The 11,907-nt window shown below is 45.6% G+C and overlaps 1 protein-coding gene across 1 annotated transcript in view; it reads left to right on the top strand.

Annotated features, from left to right (window-relative positions):
* The first annotated feature begins 7,801 nt into the window (after positions 1–7,801).
* PITPNM1 (phosphatidylinositol transfer protein membrane associated 1) overlaps positions 7,802–11,907 on the top strand; it is a 50,612-nt gene continuing 46,506 nt past the window's right edge. The window contains exon 1 of the mRNA XM_060771459.2: positions 7,802–8,012. The gene's annotated coding sequence lies outside the window, so the exon portion shown is untranslated. The remainder of the gene's footprint in view (positions 8,013–11,907) is intronic.

Here is an 11,907-nt window from a genome sequence, read left to right as displayed (position 1 = left end):
AACATGCATAGTTGGTTCAAAATGCTTGATCAGTCTCTTAAAATCTTTGATTAAAGTTAATAATCTTACCAATGACAGCCAGCCCAAAATATGAAAGTAGGCCCTTTAACCACTTTGCAGGTAATTGATATATCAATTTGGCTTACTCCTAGATCTGATTGTGCAGGACCAGGGCCTAAGATTTTACATAAGTAGAAAGGTTTTGGTTTTTGCCGTTGACACATTCCTCTGATCATGCAGAAATAAAAGAGTTATTAAAACTTTAGAGTCATTCTCTGAAAAATTCATAAATGATTGCTCCTTGCTGCCTTTCCTGAAAAAGATGCATATTTGGGAAGCCTGGGCAAATTATTTTATAACCTTTAAAGCCTTTTAAAGAGAACTCCAACATGCTTAATATGGCTACAGACAATGAATTTTTGCATGACCAAAGTATGCCCAAACAATGTTGTCATAACTCATAGGTGTTTATTTTAATTTAATTTGTATCCTACCTTTCTAGCAAAATCTGGCTACAGGATAGCCTGCATCATATCAATATCTAACACAAAGCAAATTATATACTAATTAACATGTAGTAAAACCATTTAGAGAAAAATACCTAAAAAGTCCAGCGTGTCCATTCAGTCCAAGTTCGTTATTAAGGGTAAATGCCTGCCCCTGGATGAAATGCCTGCCACAGAAGGACAACAAGGAGCGGCCTAGCCTAATCCCTTCATGAAGGGCATTCTGTAGTCTAGGATTAGCCAGTAAGAAGGCCCTTCACAGCCTCTGACATTGACAGTTAAAATATTTATTTCTTGGGTTTATAGCCCATCTTCCCTCTACCAAGAATGCAGCACAATATTCTTTGTATACATAACAAACTTGGGATTGGGGTATCTGTGTGACTGCATGGTTAAAGCGTATATGTACATCTGATTTGATAATCATGCTAATTTAGCAGAAAAGGCATTGGGCATATTCTTGACTCATTAGAAAAAAGTATAATGCTCAGCAAAGTGAAAGGTAGTAGGAAAGCAGAAAGACTGCCTCCAAGAATTAAGGAAAACATGGCCATCACTGTAAGACCTGAAGCAAGACTGCTAATGTGTTTCTAGACATCTCTCATGCATAAGCTGTCTGGAAGACAAATAACAAAGAAGATGCAGCTGCGATAAACTGCTTTTCATGAATAAGGTAGAAATGATATGCCCAGAAGTTGTAGAGTCATCTAAATTCATCATATCCACCTTCAAATCTACATGTCACTTTTGAGTCTGAAATGTGATTTCATTTGTAGAATTTCACATCTGATGTAGTAAAGAAGCACTTCTTGAACCATATTAAATCTTCCTTAGTTTAAGTACAACCATTCTTCAATTAGCTTATCTGTCTAGATGAGGACAGAGATGGATATTCAGGCAAGGGGATGATTTGTTTTATGCAAATAGCGATTTCAGAGTGTAGGAGGGAAAAATCCTCATGGATTTTGCATTTTGGACTTTAGAAAAATGAGGTTATGTCTTCAATGGTGGCGCAGTGGGTTAAACCGCTGAGCTGCTGAACTTGCTGACCGAAAGGTTGGCAGTTCGAATCCAGGGAGTGGGGTGAGCTCCCGCTGTTAGGCCCAGCTTCTGCCAACCTAGCAATTTGAAAACATGCAAATGTGAGTAGATCAATACGTACCGCTTCGGCGGGAAGGTAACTGTGCTCCATGCGGTTAAGCTAGCCACATGACCTTGTAGTTGTCTACGGACAACACCTGCTCTTCGGTTTAAAAGTGGAGATGAGCATCAATCACCAGAGTTGGACCCGACTAGACTTAATGTCATGGGAAACCTTTACCTTTATTTGAGCTCTTCTGAATTCAGTTGGTTTTCTATCTTAGTAAAAGTGCCAAGGAGCAGCCTTATGCTACTTTTGGTGTTAAAAAATGATGCTGATCCAATTAGGTTTCTTTTTTCAAATAGGCACTTCTTTTTATACCTATACATCTGATTTGCAAATTGTGTTCAATATTATTAATGGAAAAGAAATTATTTGTTAAAATATGTCTTGAACAAATATGTAGAAGAAACATTAAGATAAAATTAGTAACAAGCGAGTAGACTTTGGTAAGAGAATAACATGAGTGGCCATCTTGTGCCACGAAAGACAAAATTGCCAAACTGATGTGTATCAACATGGCCATGGGGAAAGTGCAAAGCATCCCAGACTGCATGATGGTGAGTTCAGTATGCCGTACTTTCAGGAAAACACACTGTTCTTGCTGTTTGTCTTTTAAGTTATGACCCTAAGGCAAAGCTATCACAGGGTTTTCTTGTCCTGATTTGTTCAGAACAGGTTTGCCCTTGCCTTGCCCTGAGGCTGATTTGCCCAAGGTCACACAATGCATTTCATGGTCTCAGTCATAACCCAGTGCTCCAACTACAGCCAGCCCTCCACAATTGCTGGTATTAGAGGCGTAGCATCCTTATGAATGTGGAAAAAACATGAGTAAAATTCCACTTATTTATTTTTATGAGCAGGCACCCACCTCTAGGAATTTCTAGGCCCTACTACATGACTATGATCAGCTGGAAGATTTAGGGATTCATAGAATCATAGAGTTGGGAAAGACCTCATGGGCCATCCAGTCCAACCCCCTGCCAAGAAGCAGGAAAATCTCATTAAAAGCACCCCCGACAAATGGCCATCCAGCCTCTGCTTAAAATCCTCCAAAGAAGGAGCCTCCACCCACACTCCGGGACAAAGGGTTCCACTGCTGAACAGCTCTCACAGTCAGGAAGTTCATCCTAATGTTCAGGTGGAATCTCCTTTCTTGTAGTTTGAAGCCATTGCTCCGCATCCTAGTCTCCAGGGCAGCAGAAAACAAGCCTGCTCCCTCCTCCCTATGACTTCCCCTCACATATTTATATATGGCCGCCGTGTCTCCCCTCAGCCTTCTCTTCTGCAGGCTAAACATGCCCAGCTCTTTAAGCCACTCCTCATAGGGCTTGTTGTCCAGACCCTTGATCATTTTAGTCACCCTCCTCTGGACACATTCCAACTTAAGAGTCAACATCTCCCTTCAATTGTGGTGCCCAGAATTGGCTAGAGTGTGATTCCAGGTGTGGTCTGACCAGGGCAGAATAGAGGGGTAGCATTACTTCCCTGGATCTAGACGTTATACTCCTGTTTATGCAGGCCAAAATTCCATTGGTTTTTTTAGCTGCCGCATGACATTGTTAGCTACTGTTTAACTTGTCCACGAGCACACCAAGATCTTTTTTCACGCATACTGCTGTCGAGCCAGCATTCTGTATCTTTAAATGAGAACATAGAGAGCGGTGTTCTCTTTAAGAATCTCTAGGTCGTCCAGCATGATTCTGTGGTCACAACAGGCATGTAGCGGGGGGGGGGGGGGGGGTTGAGGGGCTTCAGCCCCCCCCCCCTGAAATTGTCATGGTGGTTCGCGAAAAGGCCTTACTGGTGCATTATTTAAACTGTTATGTTTATTCATATCATGATCTGATCACCATACTCAATATATCCCATATGCATGGGAGTATTGGGGTAATGATACAAAGGTTTGCTAGGATAGACCCTCTTTCACTCAGACTCATCCCCCCCCCGAAGCTCAGCCCCCCGACCCCCCCTGAAAAAAACTCAGCCCCCCCCCCCCCCGAATCGAAATCCTGGCTACGGGCCTGGGTCACAAGCATGGTTGGTGGGGACGAGAGAAAGAGCCTTCTCGGTGGTGCCCCCCTGCGTCTGGAACACCCTTCCTAGAGAAATAAGACAGGCCCCATCCCTCCCCTCCTTTCGTAAGAGCCTGAAGACCTGGTGGTTTAAACAAACCTTTGAGAACAACTATTATTTATTTATTTATTTGATGCATTTATTAACCGCCATTCTCAGCCCTTTAGGGCGACTCATGGCGGTGTACACACATATAAAGACAATTTACAAAGAGGCAATTACAACAACCTATAAACTACACAACTAGTTCTAGCTCAGACCAAGATACTGTTGAATATGGCCATATCTTTTTCCACCAATTAATTACCCAGGTTAATTCCTCCTCTTAGGCCCCAGAAATGAACAGCCCATAGACTCTACCTAATTTCCCAGGCCCTCTACAAATTGCCTTGAACAGGCAGGATTATTTTAAATATATATGTGCTATTGTGATTTTTTTTTATGCTTATACTGTCTTTTAAATTTTATGTTGTTTACTTTGCATGCATTGATGATGTTACTTGGAAACCAATCTGAGTCCCCTCGAGGAGATAGAGCTGTATATAAATAAAGTTTTGTTGTGGTGGTGGTCAACGTTCAACACAAAATGACCATAGAGTCATACTAGAAGAGCAAGAAATTCATAGAGAAAACACTTTAATCAAATCTGTGAGTTGCACCGGCCAACACACCTTTTGGTGCCTCAAATGGTAGCTCTGTTTTTGGATATATTTGACCTGCTGATTCCAAACACTCCGCCGGTTTTGCCTATTGGGTCTAGTTTTTTGAGATATGGAAGATATGCCATTTACTAGTTGCTGGTCCGTAAGAACTCATGATAACCATAGGAAACTAGAGCTGGTGGTCAATCCCAGGCCTAGGCAAACTTGGGTCTTCCCTCCACAGTGTTTTGGACTCCAACTCCCACCATTCCCAACAGCTTAAGCGGCTGAGGGGGGAAAGGAAGGGGCCTGAGGCTGTTAGGAATGGTGGGAGTTGGAGTCCAAAACACTGGAGGGAAGACCCAAGTTTGCCCAGGCCTGATATAGAACTACAACTCCCCAGATTTCACAGTGTAGATGCCCTCTTTGTTTCATTCCAGAAGAGACATTTAGTGTCATTGGTGGGAGGAAAATGTTGCCATTCTAAGTAGAGCAATTAAAGAGGTCATTAATGGCTGGCAAGCAACCAGGGATAATCCTCCTGGCAATCAATGTTTTGGTTTATTTACAGCCCTGTAGCTAGTGCTCAAGTATTCCTATTTTTGTTGCTATTTATAAGCGTATTTATTGGGGAGGGGGCGAGAGAGAGAGGGAGGGAGGGAGCTGGGGAGCGCTTACGCACGCATTTGTTCTCGAGGTTTCCTTCGCCCCGCAGCTGCTCCCATTGAGGCGCTTGATGTCACCAGCCCCTGACGTCACAGGCGTTTCCCGGGTAATGAGCTGTGATGTCACAGGAGGAGGGGAGCGCGCGCTCGCTCACCCGCCCGCCCGCTCTGCCTTCCTATCTGCAGGTTGCCGCAGTTCCTATGGAAACCTCATCCCGGTTTGCAAAAGAGAGAGCCGGGCTGCAGCGTTATAGCATCTGGAGCAGCCTCGAATCCAAACCGGGACAAAGGAGGCAGGGAGAGAAGGAGAACTCCCCCGGCGCGATGGTTGCGCGGTGCTTCCACCAAAGGTCTCGAAAATTGCTCAATGTCTCCCTTTTTTGGGGGAGGAATCTGAATAATAATAAACTTCACAACCTCTGAGGATGCTTGCCATAGATGCAGTCGAAACGTCAGGAGAAAATGCTTCTAGAACATGGCCATATAGCCCGAAAAACCTACAACAACCCACTAATTGCCTGCACACCTCGCCAAGGCCCCATTTACACTGACATTTAGTGCAGTTTCAGACCGGTATTGGAAGAAAGTGGCATGGCTGTGCAGATGATGACTACATAGGGAGGAACTCATGGAACCAGTTTGGAGTGACACCTCTCCAAAGCCCCATCTACATTGACCATTTAGTGCAGTTTCAGACTGGTATTGGAAGAAAGTGGCTTCGCTGTGCGGATGATTGACAACATAGGGAGGAACTCATGGAACCAGTTTGGAGTGATTGATTGCAAAAACCACTGAGACAGCATTAATTAAGGGCTTGCTTTTGTAGGGATCTGTTGCTTGAGGTGGATGCTAAATCATCACACTAGAGAATTAATCTACTTTAAATCCAGTTGCTGCCTCCTGAAGATTTCTGGGGTTTGTAGTTTAGGGAGGAACCTTAAACAACCTCCCTAAACTACAAACCCCAGAATTCTGCAGGAGGCAGAATTTAATGTGGGTTCATTCTCTAGTGTGATCTAGGGCTCTTCCACACAGCCATATAACCCAGAATACCAAGGCAGAAAATCCCACAATATCTGCTTTATAGTGGGTTATCTGAGTCCACACTGACTGACATATATTCCAGTTCAAAGCAGAAAATGTGGGATTTTATTCAGCTGTGTAGAAGGGGCTGAAGTGAATGGCCATCATTGGGCCCTTCCAGACAGGCCCTATATCCCAGGATCCGATCCTAGATTTTCTGCTTAAAACTGGATTGTATGAGTCCACATTGCCTGATAATCTGGGATAAACAGAAAACCTGGGATCAGATCCTGGGGGCCCTTCCACACAGACATCTATCCCAGAATATCAAGGTAGAAGATCCCACAGTATGTGCTTTGAATTGGGTTATTTTAGTCCACACTCAGATAATGTGGAATTTCCTGCCTTGATATTCTCGGATATAAGGCTGTGTGGAAAGGCCCTGGGATGTAGGGCCTGTCTGGAAGGACACGTAGATGGGGCTTCCATCCCCAAAACACCCGGTTGCAAGGTTGCATCTGGGGGCCCTTCTTTTGTTGTTCTTTTGTTCAGTTGTTTCTGACTCTTTGTGAGCTCATCGACCAGCCCATGCCAGAGCTCCCTGTCGGCGGTCACCACCCCCAGCTCCTTCAAGGTCAATCCAGTCACTTCAAGGATGCCATCCATCCATCTTGCTCTTGGTCAGCCCTTCTTCCTTTTTCCTTCCATTTTCCCCAGCATCATTGTCTTCTCTAAGCTTTCCTTTCTTCTCATGATATAGCCAAAGTACTACACAGCCCTATATCTGAGAATATCAAGGCAGGAAATCCCACATTATGGACTCAGATAACCCAGTTCAGAGCAGATATTGTGGGATTTTCTGCCCTGATATTCTGGGATATAGGGCTGTGTGGAAGGGCCCTACATGATGGAATGAATGCAGCCTGGCTCCACTTGAACTGCTATGGCTCCATGCTCAGGAATCCTGGGAGTTGCAGTCTGGAGGGGGCATCAGCAGCAATTTTTGACAGAGAAGTCGAAAGACCTCGGGCCCTTCCACGCGGCCCAATATCCCTGAATATCAAAGCAGACAATTCCACAATATCTGCTTTGAACTGGGTTATCTGAGTTCACACTCAGATAATGTGGGGTTTTCTGCCTTGATATTCTGGGATATAGGGCTGTGTGGAAGGGTACCTTGTCAAACTTCAACTACCAGGATCCCTTCGCTTTGAGTCAATGCAATCATTCCACAATGTAGATCCACTCTGGGTCAGGCCTGGGCAAACTTGGCCCCTTCAGGTATTTTGGACTTCAACTCCCACCAATCCCAAGGGCCTGAAGCTGTTGGGAATGGTGGGAGCTGAAGTCCAAAACACCTGGAAGGCCCAATTTTCCCCAGCTCTGTTGAAGACCTTGTAAAACTACAACTCCCAGGATTCCACACCCGTAAGCAATGTCAACCCGCCTTCCTCATGCATGCCACAGGGTAGAAAGGAGATGCGCCCAGAGATTCTTCCTTTGCCTTCCCCCCTCCCTTTCCTGAACCCCGTTTCCTCCTCCCTCCCTCCTCCTCCTCCTCCTCTTCCCTCCTCCTCTTGCAAGGAAGGCGAGACTGCGGCTGAGCGAGCGCGCGCGCTTCGGGGCTGCGGTGACGCGGAGGCAGCGGCCCTCCTCCTCCTCCCCCTCCCTCTCTGCATCCCCCTCCCTCTCTCTCTCCTCCCTCCCTCCCTCCCTTCCTGGGCCACCACCGTCCAGACCATGATCTTCTTGCCGCCTTCGGAGCGCGTCCCCGGCGGCGCCCCTCCAGCAGCCTACGGAGGAGGAAGAGGAGGAGGAGGAGGAGGCAGCAGCGGCAAGGCAGGCGCCTCGGGAGGGAGGACCTAGGCGCAGCCAGCCAGCCAGCGTCCCAAGCCCGCTGCCTGCCTGCTTTCCTTCCTTCCTTCCTTCCTCCGGAGCATTTCCCACCGCCGAGCCACAGGTCTGGACGCAGATGGGGGAAAAGGGGGCCAGGGAGGAGGAGGAGGAGGAAGAGGAGGAAGGCGGGAAGTGGTGGGCGTGCAAGAGAGAGAGAGAGGGGGGATTCACATGGCAACGGGGGCTTGGGAGGTCGGTGTCGCTTCATAGCCGTGCCTCAGTATCTGAAAGGATGCATCGGGGGCAAGCTTGTTTACTGCTGCTCTGGATTGCCATGCCTTCCAATGACAGGAAAAGGGATTCCACCAAAAACATCAGGAAGAACTCCCCTATATGTTAAACCTCCTATTAGGTTTATAAGCAGAGGCTGGGTGGCCATCTGTCGGGAGTGCTTTGATTGTCTATTTCTGAATGACAGAAAGGGTTGGGCTGCATGGCCCCTTGGGGTCTCTTCTGACTCCAGGATACTATGTATGATGGTCACCTGTCAAGGGTGCTTGGATTCTGGAAATTCATAAGCAGAGGCTGGATGGCTGTCTGTCAGGAATGCTTTGATTATGTATTTCTGCATGACAGAGTAGGGTTGGATTGCATGGTTCCTTGGGATCTCTTCTGACTCCAGGTATCATGGTTATCTATCAGGGCTGCTTTGATTCTGGAAATTCATAAACAGAGACTGGATGTCTGTCTGTCAGGAGTGCTTTGATTGTGTATTTATGCAAGGCACAGTAGGGTTGGATTGCATGGTCCCTTGGGGTCTCTTCTGACTCCAGGTATCAGGGCCATCTATCAGGGGTGCTTTGATTCTGGAAATTCATAAGCAGAGGCTGGATGGCCATCTGTCAGGAGTACTTTGATTGTGTATTTTCTGCAAGGCAGAGTAGGGTTGGATTGCATGGTCCCTTGGGGTCTCTTCTGACTCCAGGTATCATGGTCACCTGTCAGGGGTGCTTTGATTCTTATAAGCAGAGGCTGGGTGCCCATGAAATGCTTTGATTGTGTATTTCTGCATGGCAGAGTAGGGTTTGGTTGCCTGGCCCTTCCGACTCCAAGATTCTATGCATGATGGTCACCTGTCCAGGAATGCTTTTATTCTGGAAATTCATAAGCAGAGACTGGATGGCCATCTGTCGGGAGTGCTTTGATTGTGTACTCCTGCATGAGTTAATGCATTCAGACAGGGTAGGGTTGGGCTAGTTGGTCCTTGGGGTCTCTTCCAACTCTAGGATTCTATGTATAATGTTGACCTGTCCAGGAGTGCTTTGATTCTGGAGATTTTCAAGCGGATCCTGGATGGCTATCTGTTGGGAGTGCTACATGACAGAAGGGAGTTGGGTTTGATGGTCCTCAGGGTCTCTTCCAGCAGTGGAATTCTATGTTATGAGCACAGCACATGGAAGATTTCTGAATGACATGTAGATTTCTGGTTGTGTTTTCCTGCAAGAGTTTTGGACTGGATCATGGTCCTTGTGGGTTGAATGCAATTTTCCTGCTTCTTGGCAGGGGGTTGGACTGGATGGCCCACGAGGTCTCTTCCAACTCTGTGATTCTCTGATTCTAGATCAAGGAAGGTAATGCAGTGGGGAAGAGGTGGGCGGGGGCCCAAGGAAGTGTAACACACCTACAGACATGCACATCCATGCCTTTTGTGGTTTTTGTGTTCTTGCTGTAGAAATTCCTGAGAAATAGCTCTGGGTGGCAGTGAGCTATTGTGCGTCTACACTGTAAAATGAAGACAGTTTGGTACCACTTGACCTGCCATGGCTCAACCCTTATAGAAACCCGTAAGTTTGGCATTCATTCTACAGTGTAGATGCACTCAAGAATAAATAGGCAAGAAATTTATTATTGTTATTATTATTATTATTATTATTATTATTATTATTATTATTATTGTGTTGCCGAAGGCTTTCATGGCCGGAATCACTGGGCTGCTGTGAGTTTTCTGGGTTGTATGACCATGTTCCAGAAGCATCATCATCATCATCGTTGTTGTTATTGTTATTTTACTGACAGAGAAACACAGTATGTCACAGCAAATGAGATATATATGCTTTATTTCGTATCACACAATCACAAGTCGAACACTTCCCAAGTGTCTAGGACTGGGTGATGTATTTTCAAATGTATTGTCGAAGGCTTTCGCGGCTGGAATCACTGGGTTGTTGTATCTATGGCAAGCATCTGAGGATGCCTGCCATAGATGCAGGTGAAACGTCAGAATATGGCCTCTAGAACATGGCCATATAGCCCAAAAAAACCCCTACAATAACCCAGTATTTTCGAATGATGCACGCAGATCCAAGTAAGGTGGCCTTTTGCAGTTGACAGATCATGATTTTGTCAATAATAATAATAATGTGGGCTAGGACACCTCTCCTTCCTCTCACTGTTTGAATCCAGAGTGGGATCTCTTGGTGGTCTCCCAAACTCATCTCCTTTCTCGAATGCCTTGGTTCTCCATTTCCATGAAGCAGGGAGTTTCTCACCTAAAGAAAAACATGTGGCTGCCAGCACATTCAGAGGATGACTGCTTTTTCTTTCTCTTTCTTTCTCTTGCTGTGATTTCCTTCCTCATACTTTGGGGCAGGCTGACATTAGACAGGGTTTGTCACCTGGAAGCCTGGCCTTAGCTGAACCTCACAGGCCTGTTGTGTTGTTATACTCACCATTAAAAACACAGGAGCCCAGCCAAGGGTGAGGAGGGGCCATTATTTTGGATGTACTAGCTTGCTGGTTCTTCTAGCGATGCATTTTCTACCCACTGTGCAAGAATTTTTGAGGACTGATAGAATATAGAGATTTTTAGAAGTGGCTTGGGCCAGGTTACCACGTTTCTTCCCCCCGCCATCTTGGCTGGGTTTCACTGTTTTAAAGGCGGGTATAACAGCTATACATCCATTGATCTCCCAGACATGGAGATCCAGGGTGCATCTGCATTGTAGAATTAAAGCAGTCTGACATCACTTAACAGCCATGGTTCAGGGCTATCGAATCCTGCTTGTACTTTGCTGAGGCACCAGCACTCTTGGGCTGCATTGATTCCCTCGGGGAGATAGGTGCAGGATATAAGTAAAGTTTTATTATTGTATTATTATTATTATTATTCTAGAGCAGTCGTTCTCAACCTGTAAGTCCCCAGGTGTTTTGGCCTACAACTCCCAGAAATCCCAGCCAGTTTACCAGCTGTTAGGATTTCTGGGAGCTGAAGGCTAGGGTAAACCTCTTTGAGCCCAAGGTATGATGAATGCACTAGCAGATCTAGGCTCTGTGTTATTTATCAAAATCCATACGCTTCATGGGCCCTAACTTTGCCTTTTTATCATTTTCAAAGTAAAACAAATGAGTCCATAATAAATCCACAGATATATAAACCCAATTTTTCTAGTTTCCAACAAACCTCACAACCTCTGAGGATGCCTGCCATAGATGCAGGCAAAACGTCAGGAGTGAATGCTTCTAGAACACGGCAATACAGCCCGAAAGACGTGCAACAACCCAGTGATTCCAGCCATGAAAGCCTGCAACAATACATAAAAAATGGAATTTGGGGATAAATACAACCACAAAACCAACAAAAGTACACAACATCTTGGTCAATGGGCCAAATTGTTGAAGACTGTACCCTTTAGACACAGTGCTCATGTGCAACCCATATGAGAATGCCATTTCTCCCTCATAAGTGTGCTGAGATTTGCAACTGTGTAGCATGTGTTTCCTAAACAGACTTGGTTAGGACTGAATCTCAAATGTATAGTGTTCTGTTCTCTCTGCCTTCTTCCTTATTAAATGTTGACAGTTGTTTGATCTGGGTGAGTGAGAGCATGTTCCCAACAAGGAGAATCGCGTGGGTTTTTAAAATAGAAATTTGGGGAGTGAAGGCTGGAGGAAAAAGGCTTGCTCTAGATAACATGATGCATGTAAAATACGCTGCTGGCTGAGACATGGGAATGTTTGTA

This window comes from Anolis sagrei, chromosome 1 (assembly GCF_037176765.1).
Source record: "Anolis sagrei isolate rAnoSag1 chromosome 1, rAnoSag1.mat, whole genome shotgun sequence".
Lineage (NCBI taxonomy): Eukaryota > Metazoa > Chordata > Lepidosauria > Squamata > Dactyloidae > Anolis > Anolis sagrei.
Note: the sequence above shows the minus strand (reverse complement) of the source record. Positions and strands in the feature narration are given on the sequence as shown.